Source organism: Dendrobates tinctorius, unplaced genomic scaffold, assembly GCF_039654945.1.
Source record: "Dendrobates tinctorius isolate UK_male_01 unplaced genomic scaffold, ASM3965494v1 ptg000162l, whole genome shotgun sequence".
NCBI classification, from domain to species: domain Eukaryota; kingdom Metazoa; phylum Chordata; class Amphibia; order Anura; family Dendrobatidae; genus Dendrobates; species Dendrobates tinctorius.
In genome coordinates this window covers 64364252-64381783 of record NW_027361829.1, presented here as the reverse complement: position 1 = coordinate 64381783, position 17532 = coordinate 64364252, and the positions used below count along the sequence as shown (strand labels likewise).

The window sequence follows — 17532 nt, the reverse complement described above, 5'->3', positions numbered from 1 at the left end:
CATGATCGCTCGGCTGGAATAGCTGTTGGCACTGGAAAGAGATGCAGCAAGGGTGCACAGGGAATAGGATGTGTGTGCTGGAAGCCGGCAGCTGTGGCTGTAACTGTGCAGGCTATACGAGAAATTAATATTCACTGCCAGCGCAGTGAATATTCATTTTTCTTTAGCAGTGGGCACAGGCTTTAGACGCAGCTGCTGGCTCCTGCCTCTGTGACCCCCTGCTCTGCCACTCCCCTTCCCCTGTCATCTTTCTGGGATAATGACTCGTGTATAAGCCGAGGGGGGCACTTTCAGCACAAAAAAGTGCTAAAAACGGTAATTAGACCTACCAGTAATCGTATTTCCAGGAATCCATCCTGGCAGCACCATGGAGGACGTCCTTCTTATCCTTCTTGGGATAGGAAACAACGAGAAGTTAAAAGGACCCTCCCCTTACCACCCTTCAGTGTTTTATTAAACTACCACATCTGGATGGATGCAGCAAAATTTTACTAAACAATCTTACACAAATGTTACTTCACATTAGTATAGAATATTGCAGTAGGCAGGGAACTAGTAGTGCTGTCAGGATGGATTCCTGGAAATACAATTACCGGTAGGTCTAATTACCATTTTCCAGTTCACCACCTGACAGCACCATGGAGAAGTACCAAAGAATGACAGTCTAGGGCGGGACTACTGTGTGAAGAACCTTCCTACTGAAGGCTAATCTGCCCTGAGACTAATTTCCAGTGCTTACTAAAGGTACTAAGGATAGACCAGGTTGCAGCACTGCAGATTTCCTGCTGAAGGCCCCCCTTTTTCTGCCCATGAGGTGGCTATAGCTCTATTAGAGAGGGCTTTAAGAACATCCGGAGGAGATGTCCCCTGGGCTTCCTAGGCTAGACCTATTGTGGATCTAATTCACCGGGCGATTGTAGATTTTGCTGCGCTGCTCCCTTTATTGGACCCCCGTACTGTACGAATAGGTTTTTGTCTTGCCTCCAATCCCCCGTTGCTCTTAAGTATTTGAGAACCGTCTCCCTAATGTCTAGGTTATGATAAATTCTCTCCTTCGGGTTTTTAGGGTTTTGGCAAATAGAGAGAAGAACCACTTCCTGATTGATATTTGAGTCTGAGACAACCTTAGGAGGAAAGGTTGGGTCGAGCCTCAAAACTAAGCGGTCTTCAAACACCTGCAGGTGCGGTTCTTGGATGGACAGGGCCTGTAGTTCCCCTAGCCTTTTTGCTGACATAATGGCCACCAGAAACGTAGTTTTGAAAGAGAGCTTGCTGATTTTCATGTCTTCTGATAGGTCATATGGGTGTTTACACAGAGTATTAAGGACCAGATTAATGGCCCCATTACACATAGCGATGTCCCAGCGATCCCACCAACGATCCGACATGGATGGGATCGCTGGGACACCGTTAGGCTGATCGCTGGTGAGCTATCACATAGACAGTCCTTCCAGCAATCAGGAGCAGCGAGCAAGCTGGTTTCCAATGTGAACAGTGGATATCTAAGAGCCGCACGGCTCCGAGATACCCGCTGTTTACCTTGGAAACCACCATGCAGCATCGCTGATCGTTGCTCTCCCGCTGCCACACGCAGCAATGCGTGCTGGCTAGCGGGAGACTAACGATCAAAAAATGGCCCAGGATGATCCTGCACGATCAGCGATACCCGGCAGGGGGGCCGGTTGCTGATCCATGTCACACACAGCGATTTCGCTGGCGAGATCGCTGATGCGTCACAAAATCAGTGATCTCGCTGCCGTGTATGTGTGACGCTGTGTGTGACGGGGCCTTAAGGTCGCAAGGTGGCACCGACCTCCATGTCAAAGGCTTCAGCCTCTGTTCTGCTCTGGAGAACCTAGCTATTCAGGGATGTAAGGACAAAGCCAAGTCAAAGAATATGCTAAGGGCCAAGATCTACACTCTTAGGGTACTAGGTCTAAGGCCTTTTTTAAAACCTGCTTGCAAGAAGTCAAGAATCTTAGGAATGTTAGGATGGGCAGTAACTATTGATGCTTCTCCACAATAGCTGCAGAATCGCTTCCAGATCTTGTTATACATGGTGGAGGTCACCAGTTTCCTACTCACTTGGAGCGTGGAAATCACCTCGTCGGATAGACCTCTGGATCTCAGGACCTCCCGTTCAGGATCCAAGCTGCGAGTTGCAGAGCGCCCGGGTTGTGGTGCAGGACTTGGCCCTGGTGGAGGAGGTCTTCCCTCTTTGGCAGTAGGATGGGGTCTTCTCTTGACATCTTCCTCAGCAGAGGAAACCAGGCCCTCTTTGGCCAGAAGGGTACTACTAAGATGACTGTCGCCTCCTCGTCTCGTATCTTCCTGAGGATCCTCGGTATCAGGGAAAGAGGTGGGAAAGCGTATAGGAGGCCTTCTTCCCATGACTGATACCGGGCATCGAGCCCTGCTGACCCGTCCAGGGGATCTAGAGAGAAAAACGTCCTGACCTTTGCATTTCCCCTGGTGGCGAATAGGTCCACGTCTGGTTACCCCCAGCGTTGGCACAACTTGTTGAACACCTCGACGTTCAGTTCCCCTTCCATGGGGTATACCTTCTTTCTGCTCAGAAAATCCACCAATTGGTTGTTGGCCCCTTCCAGATGTACTGACTGACTGCGAATCGTACTGACTCGGCCGAGGCGCTAGCCATGAACCCTGTCGCTAGCTTTAGGAGGGGCAAAGATTAAAGGATAGTTTCTCTGGGAGTCTTGGCTCTTAGGTGCTCTTCCAAGTCATCCACCCAGAGGTGCATAGAGCGGGCCACTGACGTCGCTGAAATATTGGCCCGTATTATGGCTGCTGAAGTCTCCCAGGTTCTCTTCAGAAGTTCATCTGCCTTTTGATCCATAGGCTCCTTTAGGCTAAAGGAGTCCTCAAATGGGATAGAAGTTCTTTTCGCCACTTTGGCCACAGGGACATCAATTTTGTGAACGTCCTCCCAGGTCCTGACGTCTTCTGTATCAAAGGGCAGCCGCAGTCTGAAGTCTCGCAGGATCACCAGTCTCTTTTTGGCATCTTCCCATTCCTCCAGAATCATGGAGTGGATGTGGTCATTTACCGGAAACACTCTATTTGTTTGAGAACGTAGGCCGCCGAACATCTTGTCCAGAATAGAGCGGGTTTTCAGGATTTCCTCTTCTTGCATTGTATCCCGCACTGCCCAGAGGAGTTCATCCGTGTCCTCAGAAGAAAAGAGGTACCGTTTCCCCCTTTCAAGTGGCTCGATAACAGCTTCCCCCTCTTCCTGGTCAGAATTCTCTGAAGCCTCGTCTTCCGAGGATATGTCCGATTCTCTCTGTCTCTTCCGAAAACCCTGAGGTTCTGACTGTGAGGTCTAGGAGTATCATAGGCCTGAGATAGAGGCCTATACATCCTGCCTTATGATGGACCTCATGTTTGCCATTAGGGAGGCTTGTTCCTCTTCCACAATTTTTGCCGTACAGACCTCACAGAGGTGCTGCCAGGTCTTGGGCAGCTTGCCCGTACAGATGGGACATTTCTTATTTTTCCCTGATCTTTGTTAACCTTTTTAGCAGCTGTCGTGGCCGGTTTCACCCCCTAGAAGACACAGTGTACCCGCTATGTGTTTCTGAGTGTAGGGGTTAAGGTGGTAATGCTTTTTTAGAAGCTTACTCACGTGCCCCTGGCTGTTCTGAGCCGACCTCTGTTTTAGTGGGATCCTCCATTCTAAGTAACAGAACAGTCCCTGTATGACAGTACGGCAACCTGCACAGCACAAATGACCCTATTTATACGATACCCTTTGAAGAGCCGACCTCCTGTGATGCTGGGCAGCTGACTGTGACCTGGAAATCCTCTGGCCGGCTACAGAGGAGACGCCGCTGCAGTGTACCGCTGTCGAGCCCGCGACCTGGAAGTACAGGGTGATGTCACCGGAAGTGGGGATCCCCTGGTGGAGCGCACTCTGAAACGCACACTGCCCGCAGGTAGGAGGCGGCCCCAAGATCGCCCCAGGCTGCCGCATGCTAGAGGTGGCCTATGGAAGCTGGCCGAGGCCTGGAAACCAGGGGGATGTGGCTGGAAGTACCCGCTGGGGTGCCCACCGCCTGCGACCGTGGGGAGGACTATGAGGCAGCGCATCCCGAGCCGAGCGCCCCCAGGTAGGGGGAAGCGGCTCGAACCCCAGGAGCAGAGCTACACTGGGGTAAGCTGAGGGACCCCTTCAGAGGGGGGGTCAGCTGCAGATTGCTTGGCGACTGGAAGGGAAAGGCTGGGCCCCCTGATCCTAGCCAATCTGCCCGCTCTGGTCTGCGAGAGGAGCTTCCTCTCGTCTTTCTTATCCTCCGTGGGACAGGAAAAAACACTTAAGGGTGGTAAGGGGAGGGTCCTTTTAACCTCTCGTTGTTTCCTGTCCCAAGAAGGATAAGAAGGATGTCCTCCATGGTGCTGTCAGGTGGTGAATTGGAAAACTCGGCTTATACATGAGTATATACGGTAATTTCTTCAAGTTCTGCCTTCACACCTTTCTCACCATTGAAAACTTCCAAAACTGCTAATGAACATCTCTTCTCCTGCTCACTCCAGGACCACAAAGAATAGAACTGCTGAGAGGTATGGTATCTGATGGAAAGAATTTTACAAGAGTTGAAAAAAAATTGGTTAAATAACAAATATAACAATGTAGTTTCATGTGTCTTCCACAAACTGCACAAACAGAGTCGGGTTTGAATTTTAGGAAATTCTTTGAAGTTTGCAAATCCAAATAAATTGTGATTCATTTTTTGTACCCGGGCATTATCTGCTTTGGCCGCAATCAATGTTGCTGTATTTTCTGAGTCAAGCTACTATCATTTAAATGGAACCTGTCATGTGAAGGAATGCTATTAACCTGCAGATATGGGGTTAATCTGTAGGTTAATAGCGTTCTATAGGTGCCACGCTCCCTTCACTGCCAGCCGACAGCCCTACTGAAAGGAGGAAATTAACCTTTCTCCTCCCAGCAGCTTTAGGCTACAGTCATAGGGGGTGGGCTGGAGAAGTTTCAGTCTCCTCTGAGTATATAGTGAGCAGCTGCTGTAACTGCACCTCTGACACTGACTGACAGCCGACTCTAATGCTTAGCCTACTCCATACACCCTCTCCTGTTGTGTGACATACATATACGTTATATGTTGGAAAGGGGTTAAAAAACTTGATTGAGTTTGGATATAGTCCTGAGAGATCTCAGAATGTCATACAAGTCTTTTCTAGAGAATTAGAAGCTTATGAGCACTTTTGATTTGATCCAAATTGAATATTTCAGCAAAAAATGAGATGAATCAAAACCAAAACAAATTTCAGAAAACTCGATCATCTCTATGTCACTAGGTTGTCACATCCTCTTGGAAGACCTGGAGTTAGATGGTCATGCCGGGTAATGAATTGCAGGTCTTCTTTAGAGATGGTGTGATTTGTGTCCCATATTATATAGATTTAGTTTCCTCTGGTGCTGAAGGGGTTAAGAATCCTTTCTATGCTGGTCAGAAACACCCAGCTCCATTTCAGCTGCTTCTTACCTGGTCATTACCTCTTCCTATAAAAACTGGCCAGAACTTTTTGTCCCTGTCATTGAAAGATTCGTCTTCCTAAAGCTACGTGGTTGGAGTGGAGTTGTTGTAGTAGTGATCTGTGGTTTGCAGTAGTAAATGTATGTTTATCTACTGATCCCTTTTCCCATTTACTTTATTCCTCCCTGTTCTATCCTCCTCCCTATTATTGGTTAGTCTATTTCTATTATTCCGGTTTTGTCCTTGTGTCATGTTTACCTTACATTTCTGTCCCATGCCTTATCGGTTGGGGAGGGGACAGATTGGGGTTTAACAGGAGCAGAGCAAGGTTGGAGATCCGGGCCTTTCTACCTTCAAGAGTACCCCTGAGATAGGGATAGTTAGGATCCCAAGTTCCAGGGACAATTTGAGGCCCGCATTACTTATTGAAGACCATCAGAGCATGACACTCCAATACCCTGCCATCTTTTAAAAGTATACTATACTTTCTCAAGTTTACACCCTTTCAAAATATCATTTTGGTGAGTGCTATTTTTATTACAGTTTTTTTTCATATTTTTAATTTTAAAATGAGATTTGGTAGTTAAGTATGGTAAGCACTGAGGTATCTGCATGTGTCTATTATTTCTGATGTAGACATTTGATTCTAAGAGAAAATGTACAATACTGGTATTTAATACAAGTAAAATTACAGCAGCTCCTTACAACACAGAGACGGCACATCCTAGCTGGGATCAGACTGTCCTATGGTGCATAGCTACATCTTAAACTCCTGAATGGCTGAATGCAAATGTTGTGACAAGTCCTAAGAGAGCGTGAAAATCGCAGCACAATCATCAAGGTGTGGCGGATTGGAAAAGACATCTGTGGGTGTCAGTGCAGAAAGACACCTTCCTTGTAAAACTAGCTATCAACAGCACTCATAATTGAGATTTTCATCACCTGGATATAGAGCAGAGCAGTCACTGTGGAATCAAAAGAAGGATTTTGTGTTGTTGAAGGAAGACTCAGAGCTGCTTCAGTGCTCAGCAAAATAAGCAATTTTAAGGGCTGTGCACACTTTCTAGACACAGCAACTCAATAGTCAGAGGCTGAGTCATACTTCAAGTTGAAATGTTAAGAAATGTTCCTTTTTAGAGCTTTAGAAACCAAATTGCATCAGGTACAGTAAACCAATTTATTAAAAGCCTTTATTTCATGCATCTGTTTCTCATTCACCTTCTATTATACCATGAGCAAAGTGAAACTTCCATGGAAATTAAATAAGCATCAGATTGACACTTTCAATTCACTTTACCATAACGTGTAATATTCTCAATCCTTTTTCATTAAAACACAGCAATAAATATAAAGCTCGCTGTGTTCCAATCCAAAGCTAAACTTGTTGCAGAAATTCCTGAGGCTTGTGTTTAATTCAACCTAGCTTCGTGGAAAATATTAAAAACTGGTCGTAGGCAAAACATATGTTTAATATACGTATTGCTTCACGTGCCTAATCATCCCTTATCCTATGGAGTTGGGGAAATATGAATTTTTACCTCTCTGATCCTTTGTCCTTTTGAGAATAAGTGGAATCACCATTTGCTACTTATGTATTTTCATAGCTTCTAAAGAAGACCTGTCAGCTCTCCTGATACGTTTGTTTTAGCAAATTCTTACATTGTCTTTAAAGTGTATCCAGTGGCGTAATGTGGGTTGGGAGCATCTGACCCAAGACAAATACTTTGTCTGCCATAACCCTTGAACCCTTGAGTCCCTTCCACTAGTCCAATATTGAACCCCTTATCTCCAAGCCCATGCATTTTATGTCAAGAAAATACCGAAAAACTGTAATTATAGCTTGCCCTTTGACTCTATATGTATTTTTTTGGTTAAAATCTGACATCTAATTTTAAAACTAAACACTTATACAATGTTAAATGGAAAAAAATACACTAGCGCCCTGAAAAGGTGAAAAAATGAGTGTGTACAAAATACCTATACACCAATGGCTTAGAAAGTGGCACTTCCAAAATTAACAATTAATCCCAACATAGCAAGGAAGCATAGAGCCAAAAAGTAAAATCAACTTTATTTAACAAGTTCTAAAATCAATAAGATAAAAATGGAGATACAAGTACGCCAGATAACTGTCTAGCAGGATAATACACCAAAGTCTCATAGGATTACTGTCATTATATAATTCCCATCCATAAATACTAATAACCCTCTCACTGCCAAAAATAATGATATAATATGAAAGCCAGTAACATGAGATTTACGGTATATACGGTATAAAGTTGATTTATTTTACTTTTTGGCTCTATGCTTTCTTGCTATGTTTGGATTGAGTGTGTACAAAAGCTGCAAAAAGATATACAGACCTGTGTGAATAATCTGTAGGAGAAACTCAAAAAAGTGGAACCGTGTTGATGTATATCTTCAGACAAAAGTTATGTAACATATAGGAGCAACAAGTATAAAACTGAGCAATCCTTGTGTTTTTCTTAATTAGAACCTGAATGATGTTCATGAAATGACTGTCAGATCAAAAATGAGTACACTGAGTATAGACTGAGGACCTATTATAGAATTGTCACTTTAATTGCATAGAAGTAGCAGTATAGAAAAAAGCTGCTTCACTGGAACTGGGCGGGCCCCCCTAACTCACGGGCCCCATAGCAGCTGTATGATGTGCCACTATTAGCAAAACACCACTGGCTGGGGGTAGGAATGGACACTAATAGCTTGGCCACTGTGCAAGAAATGTGTCTGGGCCCCCCTCCCTGCCCAGTATGCTGTTTATGATGATGGCAAGGGGACCCTGGAGCCTCAGGCTCCGAGAAACAAGGCAGATTGCCCTCATTACTACTGCCCTGAAAGCAAGAGCGTACATAGCAATCCCAGGGCCCCATAGCAAAAGTTCTATTTGGGCCCCCACACCTCTAAAAATATATATATATTTATATTTTTTCACTGAGATGGAGAAAGTGTGTGTGTCTGTGTGTAAAATATATATATATATATATCCGTTAGCATTTGGTTCTGCTGGCTCCAGAGCAGTCAGACTTGCAGCCAAGTGACAATTAGTGTCTGCTATGTCAGTGAATAGAACACTACAGACATGGCTGACTAACTAGTTGGCACATGACAGCAAGTGTGGAAAGCGCCTCCTCGTGGTTATGTGATAACTGCTAGAACCGGCAGAGCCTGATCTTGTATATATTATATTACATTATATGTCTGGTGTCTGTATCATCTGGAATCCGCTCTATTCATTGTCTGTGGAAGTGATGGAAAGAGCCGAGCACAGAGCAGCTCTATAGACAATGCAGAGAGCAGAGGCCGAGCATGCACAACTCTGCTCCATCCAGGAAGAGACTGCAGAGCCATGTTCTCAGAATCTCTGAGGGGGCCCATGGTCAAATCCCCAGTGATCACACATACACCATACATACATTTACTGTACATACATACACACATACACCATACAGACATAGACCATACATACACCGTACATACATATACCGTACCCACATACACACGTACTGTACATGCACACAGATGCACATATATATACCGTACATGCATACACTATACATACATAGACACACATACCATACATACATACACCGTACATACACACAGATACACATACATATATCGTACATGCAAACGCTCACATATACCATACATACACACAGATACACATACATATATCGTCATACATACACATACCGTACCTACACACACATACCATATATACACCGTACATACACACAGATACACATACATAAACCGTACATGTATACACACATATACTGTACATACATACACATACACATAATGTACATACATATACACACATACAGCACATATACACACAGGTACACATACATATACCATACATACACACATATACCATATATACATATGCACAAATACCATACATACACACTTATACCATATACACATACACACAAATACCGTACATACACACATACAGTTATATACATTTATAGTATACATATACCATACACACATACACATATACTGTACATACATGCACATAAACATACATATATACCAAATATACATAGAAATATATTGCACATACACAGATACACACATATACTGTACATACATAAGCACATAGACATACACATATACATATACTGTACATGCATACACACAGATATACAAATATACCATACATACACAAATATACCGTACATAAATACACATACATAAATACATACATAGATACACACACATACTGTGCATACATATACAAGCATATACATACACACACATACTAATCTGTGATATCAGGTGTTCACATGAGCCCTGGAGGAGGTCAGTCACATAGTGCAGAGATCAGCTTGAGAGGGCTGCAGAACCCATTGTGGGGGATGGGGACACAGAGCAGAGAGGACTGATCAGACCCCTGCTGCTGTGCTGTCCTGTGCAGTGAGCCTCCTCCCCGACCTCTTCTCTGAGATGCTGCTGGGAATAGAATAGAGGAGTGAGCAGAGGACCCCTTGTAAGTCCTGCTCTTCCACCACTGTTGTCCCTTGTGTGCTGTGCAGCCCGGGCCCCTGACTACAGCTGAGCATTCACCATTGGGACGCGCCATGCAGGAGAACAGAGATGGCAGCCAGTGAGAACTCTCCTCTGTCTGGTGAGGAAAGCATTCATTGGCCAGCGTCTCTCCCTGCATGTCACGTCCCCTTTTTGAACTCCTGCACTCTGCCTGCCATTCTCTCCCAGTCTCTGGGTATTTGCATGATTACGGGAGGGAGTGAGAGGGGCCCAATGCTGCATGACACTGGACCCCTCTCACTCCCGCCCGCAATCTTGACTGAGTGGCCCCATAGCAGCTGCATACTCTGCTGCTATGGGCAGTACGCTTCTGCCTGCAGGGGCCCCCTCCACCTCTGGGCACCAGTGCAGTTGCACCGGCGGTTTGCCCGCTCCTGGCTGGGGGCTCCTGGGTCAGCGGCGGTCCTAGGCAGCTGCCAAGTCTGCCTGTCCCTAATGCCGACCCTGGTGACAGTTTGTCTTCTGTTGGTCAAGATTATGTTTTGATTTATGCCATTTTCAGATAGATTTGACTTTTTCATTACTTGATACAGCATTTTTTGTGCAATTGCTGAGCTAAAAAAAAACTAATTTTGTTTATGGTGTTTTCCGATCGCGTTAATTATTTTTATGTTTTGATATATCAAACTTTTCTGAATACGGTGATACCACATACAGTATGTGCATTTTTTAAATATCTTTATTTTTAGTGAGGGTAAAAGGGGGAGATTTGAACTTTTATTCATATTTTTTTTACTTTTCACTGTTCTTGTTAGTTTCCTTAGAGGAATTGAAGCTGCAATTGTCTGATTGCTTGTGCTATTACAGTGATGCCACAGCATTGCTGTATATAGCAGAAATCTTGGTTTCCTTTGAAGCTCTGCCAGAGGCAGGGTTTCAAAGGAGCTCCGTAATGACATGAATGGAGGTCTTTAATAGACACCAAGCTGTCAACCCATTGGTGACCTGTCAAGTATTAGATTTGGCTGTTACAGATTATCAATGGCATTTAGGAGGTTAACAATCGCGGGAGGAACTATGCTCCACCAACAATTGTTAGAAGTAGGTCCTTGCTGTAACACACAGCCATGACATGCCGTGTATGTGGTGGACTTACCTTATGAGCCTGCGCCATAAACCTGTTTCTGACTTGTGCCGTATAAGTACGGCGGATGCCAAGAAGGGGTTCAAAATTGTAACATTAGCTTTAACTCTATGCCCAGCTTAAAGGGGTTGTCCAGGAGTAACTTATATTTTCTCTAGGTTTTCAGGCATAGAAAATAACATACACAGCTATACTCACTTGCACTGAGCCCAGTGATTGCTTCAGTGGCGACATATGTTATGGTTGTAACGTTATCACTGCAGCCTGTCAACAAGACTGGGGCAGCTGCAGAATGGAAATCATTGGACCTGGTGATGGTGATTATACATAACCTTTTTTTCTATGTCTGACAGCCTAATGAGAAATATAATGTAATTCACAGATCATTGATCACTAAACATGATGTAGCTAAATGTAGATTGAATTCAAAAGAAAAGAGTGGTTCAGTAAAAAAAGAAGCTTTACCTTTATCTTTTGTAGCCAAAACCTAGTTTGGGTTTTAAAAATACCTTTACTGATGAAGAAACATATGAAGTCCTATTCACACTATTACCTTTTAGTTGACTTACTACACAAGATGTCTAAACTGCATCAGGAGCGGCCAATGATTGCTTAATTTGAATGTGGCTCTGTGAAGTTGTTTTATCTCTATATTTAAAAGGATTAGTGAAAGGGAATAATAGGAAAATCAAATTTCCCAACATCTCCTTGCATGACATTGGTAGAATTACTCATATTCTGCTGACACAGATAATTTGACTTTTCCACTGTTGCCCTGCTCTATTAACTGAAGGCTGCAGCCCAATAATGTAGACACAGTTTTCATAATGCTCTTAATGGATATATAAATATTCATTGTCAATGTTCCTCCAGAACTTGTGTCACCTAAGCCTTGCATATGTTCAAAGTCATTATGAGCAAACATTAGGGCAACGTCAGTCCTCACTGCTGCAAGAGAGGCTGAACCAAACGGACAACTGTGAAAGCTTCCGGCTCGAAAACAGAGTTTCATAAAATGTATAGCGACAGATACAGTTTTCCCTGGTGGATTGTTATAGAAATAAATGTTAGAGACAAGATATTCTAATAATGTTAACAGAAAAATAAGATCTCAATTGTAGAAAAATGTGAATTTTGTCTTATGCAGGAAAGTTCCTTTCAACAGAGTTAGGAGCTTCACTAGAAGAGACACAAAGTTCATGCCGCTAACAATCACCAATATAGAGAAAACAAAGGCTGTGCGTAAGTAGGGCATTTCAATACTCATATTGCCCGTAGCAGATAATTATCATGCAAAATAGTTTAAAAGGCTGTCTATTTAGAAAGTCTAGTTTTAAACACCCTTTTAGAGCAATTTGAGTTAGCTCTCACTCAGACATCCGAATTTCTCATGTACAAGATAAGGAACTGTTTTTCTTTTGGATCAGACTTTAATCAGAGTTTAAACAACCTGTGGTCCGAGTGTCATCCATTTTTCTCCAACGTGGAGAAATAAAAAAGAAGTTTATCCACCCTTTCTTTAATGATAGTCATGAAAAACCAGATGACATCTGAGTGTGGTCTGATTTTTTCAGAGAACCATTGACTTGCATTGCCAATTTTTGTACAAAATTGGGCACTTCTCTGTGATTGGATGGACATGTGAATGGCCCCGTAGACTATCACAAGTACGAGTGCTATCTGTGAAAAACATTGTTAGCACCTGTATGTGATAATTGTACTTTTGAAAGCGCACTTGTGTCCACCTCTTGGCTATGGTGGATACAAGTTACTAAGAGCATCTCCCTCTGTTAGACTTGCCCTGTACATCTACATTTATTGAGTTTATTGGGCATTGTGTAATGCTTCATTTCCCCTCTGGGAGTGCTGCCAGAAATAAAAACTGTTAAGGTGGACATAAGCATCAGATCAATGTATGCTGAACCTGATTCTGTTTCATCAATGAACATCTCATGTGCATTGGTTTCTACTAACTGTTCCAACAGCAGATGTCAATGGGTTAAAGGCGTGGGCTGTTATATATCAACATCCCCAATTTTACCTAACAGCAGCATAAACCCCTCTCCCCTTTCAGATCACTTGCACACTTTTTATGCCTTTTTATGGGGCGGGGAGATAGCTATAGTCTGACAGCTATATTAAAACATTGCGATAAGGTTTCCCAACAGATTTCAGCTATTCACTTGTTGTCTAATCAAGGGGAAAACTGTTTTTAGCTTATCTTTGGATACCCTTCTAATCATTAGAAATTATCCAATGCAGACAATGACTTTTTAAACTGTAATAATAAACATAGTTATATTGAGCATAAATCACCTGGTGTCTTTTAAAGGGAACTTGTCAGCAGTTTTGGCCCATATAAGATACGGCCATCACCTTTCAGGGCTAATACACAGCATTATATAATGCTGTAGCTAAGCCCCCAATCCGACCTGTAAGAGAAAAAAAAAACTTTTATTATACTCACCTACAGGGTATTTGGGTCTGATGGGTGTCGCTCCTCTTGGTTCGGCGGCTCCCATCTTCATGCTGCCCTCCTTCTTGCTTTGTGTGGATGATGCCACCCTGCATCATCCACACAATCTCCTCAGCATTGCGCTCCTGCGCAGGCGTAATTCTCTGCTCTGATGAGGGCAGAGCAAAGTACTGCAGTGCGCAGGTACCAGGGCTCATTGACCTTTTCCAGCACCTGCACACTGCAATACTTTGCTCCGCCCTCAACAGGGCAGATGAGTACGCCAGCGCAGGAGCGCGGTGCCGAGGAGACTGTGGGGATGATGCAGGGACGCATCATCCACACGAAATAAGCAGGAGGACAGCGATCATAAGACGATGGAAGGCGCCGGACCAAGACCAGCGACGCCCATCGGAGCAGACCTACCCGCAGGTGAGTATAATAAAAGCTATTTTTCTTCTCTTTCAGGTCGGATTGGGGGCTTATATACAGCATTATAGAATGCTGTTTATAAGCCATGAAAGGTGATGGCCGTATCTTATATCGGCCTAAACTGCTTACAGGTTCCCTTTAATGTCTCAAAAGAGGCCACATTTCAATACGCAATATCTGATCTTATATGTTTACTCTTACCATGGCATAAAACTTAAGGCCTTGCTGCATATCAGTCACCATCAATAGAACTCAGATTCCTATTGTATTAGCACCCAACTTATCCAATAGAAGACAAACAGGATGGACAGGTCTATATAACCATCCATGATTTATAGTATTACTGCTTCTCTTCTATAATCCACCAAAGCATGGAAATACATTTACTTTCCATTACTATTCCTCCAGTTAATTTTTTCCCTTATGTTGTTTCTACAGTGTGGAGCAGTAAGAATTCCATGTACTACTGTACAGGGTCTATGAACCCAAGGATGCCAGCACATTTGTCCTTATGGTCATAGTATGTCATAATACTGTACTTTAAGTTTTCGAAGTCCCATAGTGTCAATTTCAACATAACAGTGTAAGAAACTTTTTGCAATTGACCTCTTTTATTAAAATGGGCCTGTAACTTGGATACATGCACTATTTTTCTGTTCTGTAAAAATGTCTTTGTGGAAATCATATTAAAACAATGCTATGAAATTGTTTAATATATGAATTCAGAACAGCAGAAATCTATTGTCATAGAAATAGTAGAATAATGAGTTGCAGAGTGATGAGTATTTCTATGAGTTAACCGTAACTTCTTTTCTTCCAGGTCCGAGAGGACTAAATTATGATTCTGCAGGAAGAAGCTGGGTTAGAGATTAGATTTTAATGGTTTGTTATCATGAACTGCTGTTAATTAGAATGACTTTTGTGACATGTGGTTGTTGGAATTTATTAGCCGATGTACCTATTTTAGTTATTGTTAATTTTACATGAGTGTCCAGAATTACTAATGTTCCATTAGAAGTTATTGCAGCCTGCACACTGTTAGACTCATAATAAAACCACTCTAATAATGTCGTAGTATCTGCATTTCTAATGTAATCTTCGGTAGAGATGAAAATCCTATTTCTATGCCACCTCTGTGTGTTCTATCTATCTATGAAGAAAAAATGAAACAACACAATCAAAAAAGATGGTGGGTGCAAAGCCAAAACAAACAAATATTCAGTTGTAAAGTAACTGAAAAATAAAAAGCAGACAGCACTCCAAATTATGGAAAATATAAAAGAAAAACTGGAGGCAGCACACCAAAACAGCATACAAAAGTTGATTATTTATAAGTCCACAATTTTGTACACTTTTACCTCCAGTTTTTCTTTTTTAACTGGATGGTTTGTTGTTTACCAGGGAGGCATTGCACCTTGTAGGGATCTGTACTCACTCTGCTGCAGTTGAGGTAGGCACAGGAAGTGCTATTGCTGAAATGTCCAAGCAAGTTTATTGAAACTGCTTAAACTGCACTGGATAGCAAAACAAAGCACAGCCTTTTCTGGCACAAAGTGAAAACAAACAGAAAATAAAAAGTCCGTAAAGTACTGCGGGTCCGCCTGCTCAGGTCAGTGTCTTTAGCAACACACACTGGATGTCTCCACACATCCAGCCACAGACACTGAATGAGACATTTTATCTGCCAAACCATGCCCCTAGGGTTGAAATATGTGAGCAGTCATTCTCACCCATCTCTTATGATTGGTCGTAAAACCCGGCCTTGCAATGGCCTAATAACTCTCTCAGCACTATAGGTGCTGGAGCGTACTTCCGACCTCACATCACCGCAGCTAATAGCCGCAATGACACATATCTTCACTCAAGGACTCATGCAGTTTCCCTGGCCTGTGCTCCACATGGAAGTTCAAATCCTGAAGTACTAGGAACCACCTAGTCACTTGGACGTTGTTCCCTTTTTTCTCCCTCATCCACTTCAGTGGTGCATGGTCTGACACCAGTCTGAACTTTCTGCCCAAGAGGTAGTACCTTAGAGTGTCCAACATCCACTTGATGGCTAAACATTCCTTCTCCACTATGGTGTAATTTTTCTTGAAGGATGACAACTTCCGGCTGAGATACATACCAGGAAACAGTAGATTTGATCCAAAAAGGGACACTTGTTGGGCATTGTCACTGTTTAGGCACATCTAGATAAGTTCCTTGGGAGTCTAGTTTCCAAAATGGGATCACTTGTGGGGCATTTCCACTGTTTAGGCACATCAGGGGCTCTGCAAATTCGACATGACGCCCGCAGAGCATATCATCAGAGTGTCTGCTATCATGCTGCTGCGATGCAGGTTGGTGCAGGCTCCACAAGATGGCAGTAGAGTGGAAGCAGGACTGCACCTAAACAGAGCTGATCTGCAGTGCAGCAGCAAGGCTACCACAAGTGGCAGCAGAGTAGTTGAACTATCCGGGTCAAAATCTAGACTGTAGCGCAGTACCAAAGGAACAAGCAAATTCACGGTCAGGGACAAGCTAGAGAATCAGCAACGGTCAGAAGCGGATAAGACAAAGACAAAAGACAGAAGCAGGTCAGGATGCAAGCCAAGTCAAAACCAGGGAGTCAGCACACTAAAGGAAAGCACTGAATCAGGATGGGAATAGGGGAAAACAAAGACACGGGATCAAATAGCAAATGTAACAGGACCAATCAGAGCAATCAGAATCAGCTACAGCAGCCCTAGGAAGGAACTATAACAGACATCGCCTGCAGGTAGCAGTGGCAATAAATAGCAAGCCTGAACCCAGACTGAGGCTTGGAAAGATTAACCCATTCATGACCAGACAGGGAAAAAGGGAAAACAGGACTCCAACCCGGGTCTGGATCATGACATCTGCACTCCAAAACGTCACTACTTCCCTTCTGAGCCCCGACGTGTGCCTAAACAGTAGTATTCTCCCACATTTGGAGTATCAGCATATCAGCATACTCAGGACAAATTGGACAACAACTTTTGTGGTCCAATTTTTCCTGTTACCCTTGAGAAAATTAAAAATTGTGGACTAAAAGATCATTTTTGTGGGAAGAAAATATGATTTATTATTTTCACAACTGGGCATTATAAACTTTAGTAAAACACTTGGGGGTTCAAAGTGCTCACCACACATCTAGATAAGATCCTTGGGGGGTCTAGTTTCCAAAATGGGGTCACTTGTGGGGGATTTCCACTGTTTAAGCACATCAGGGGCATCCAAATGCGACATAGCGTCCGATCTCAATTTCAGCCAATTTCGCGTTGAAAAAGTCGAATGGCGCTCGTTCTCTTCAAAGCTCTGCCATGCGCCTGAACAGTGGTTTTTCCTTATAAACTGGGAATTGGCATATTCAGGAGAAATTGCGTTATAAATTTTGGGGTTCATTTATTTCTATTACCCTTGTGAAATTAAAAAAATAGTCTAAAGTTAAATTTTAGTGAAAA

General features: G+C 43.2%; 1 protein-coding gene and 1 long non-coding RNA gene across 2 annotated transcripts in view; one reads left to right on the top strand and one right to left on the bottom strand.

Annotated features, from left to right (window-relative positions):
• Positions 1-15121, top strand: part of LOC141052759 (uncharacterized) — a 64073-nt gene extending 48952 nt beyond the window's left edge. Inside the window, exons 3-4 of the long non-coding RNA XR_012220884.1 lie at positions 12329-12423; positions 14889-15121. This is a non-coding gene — a long non-coding RNA (uncharacterized lncRNA). The remainder of the gene's footprint in view (positions 1-12328; positions 12424-14888) is intronic.
• The window catches only part of CNTNAP2 (contactin associated protein 2), a 2930334-nt gene that overhangs the window by 226140 nt on the left and 2686662 nt on the right, over positions 1-17532 (bottom strand). The gene's annotated exons all lie outside the window — the stretch shown is intronic.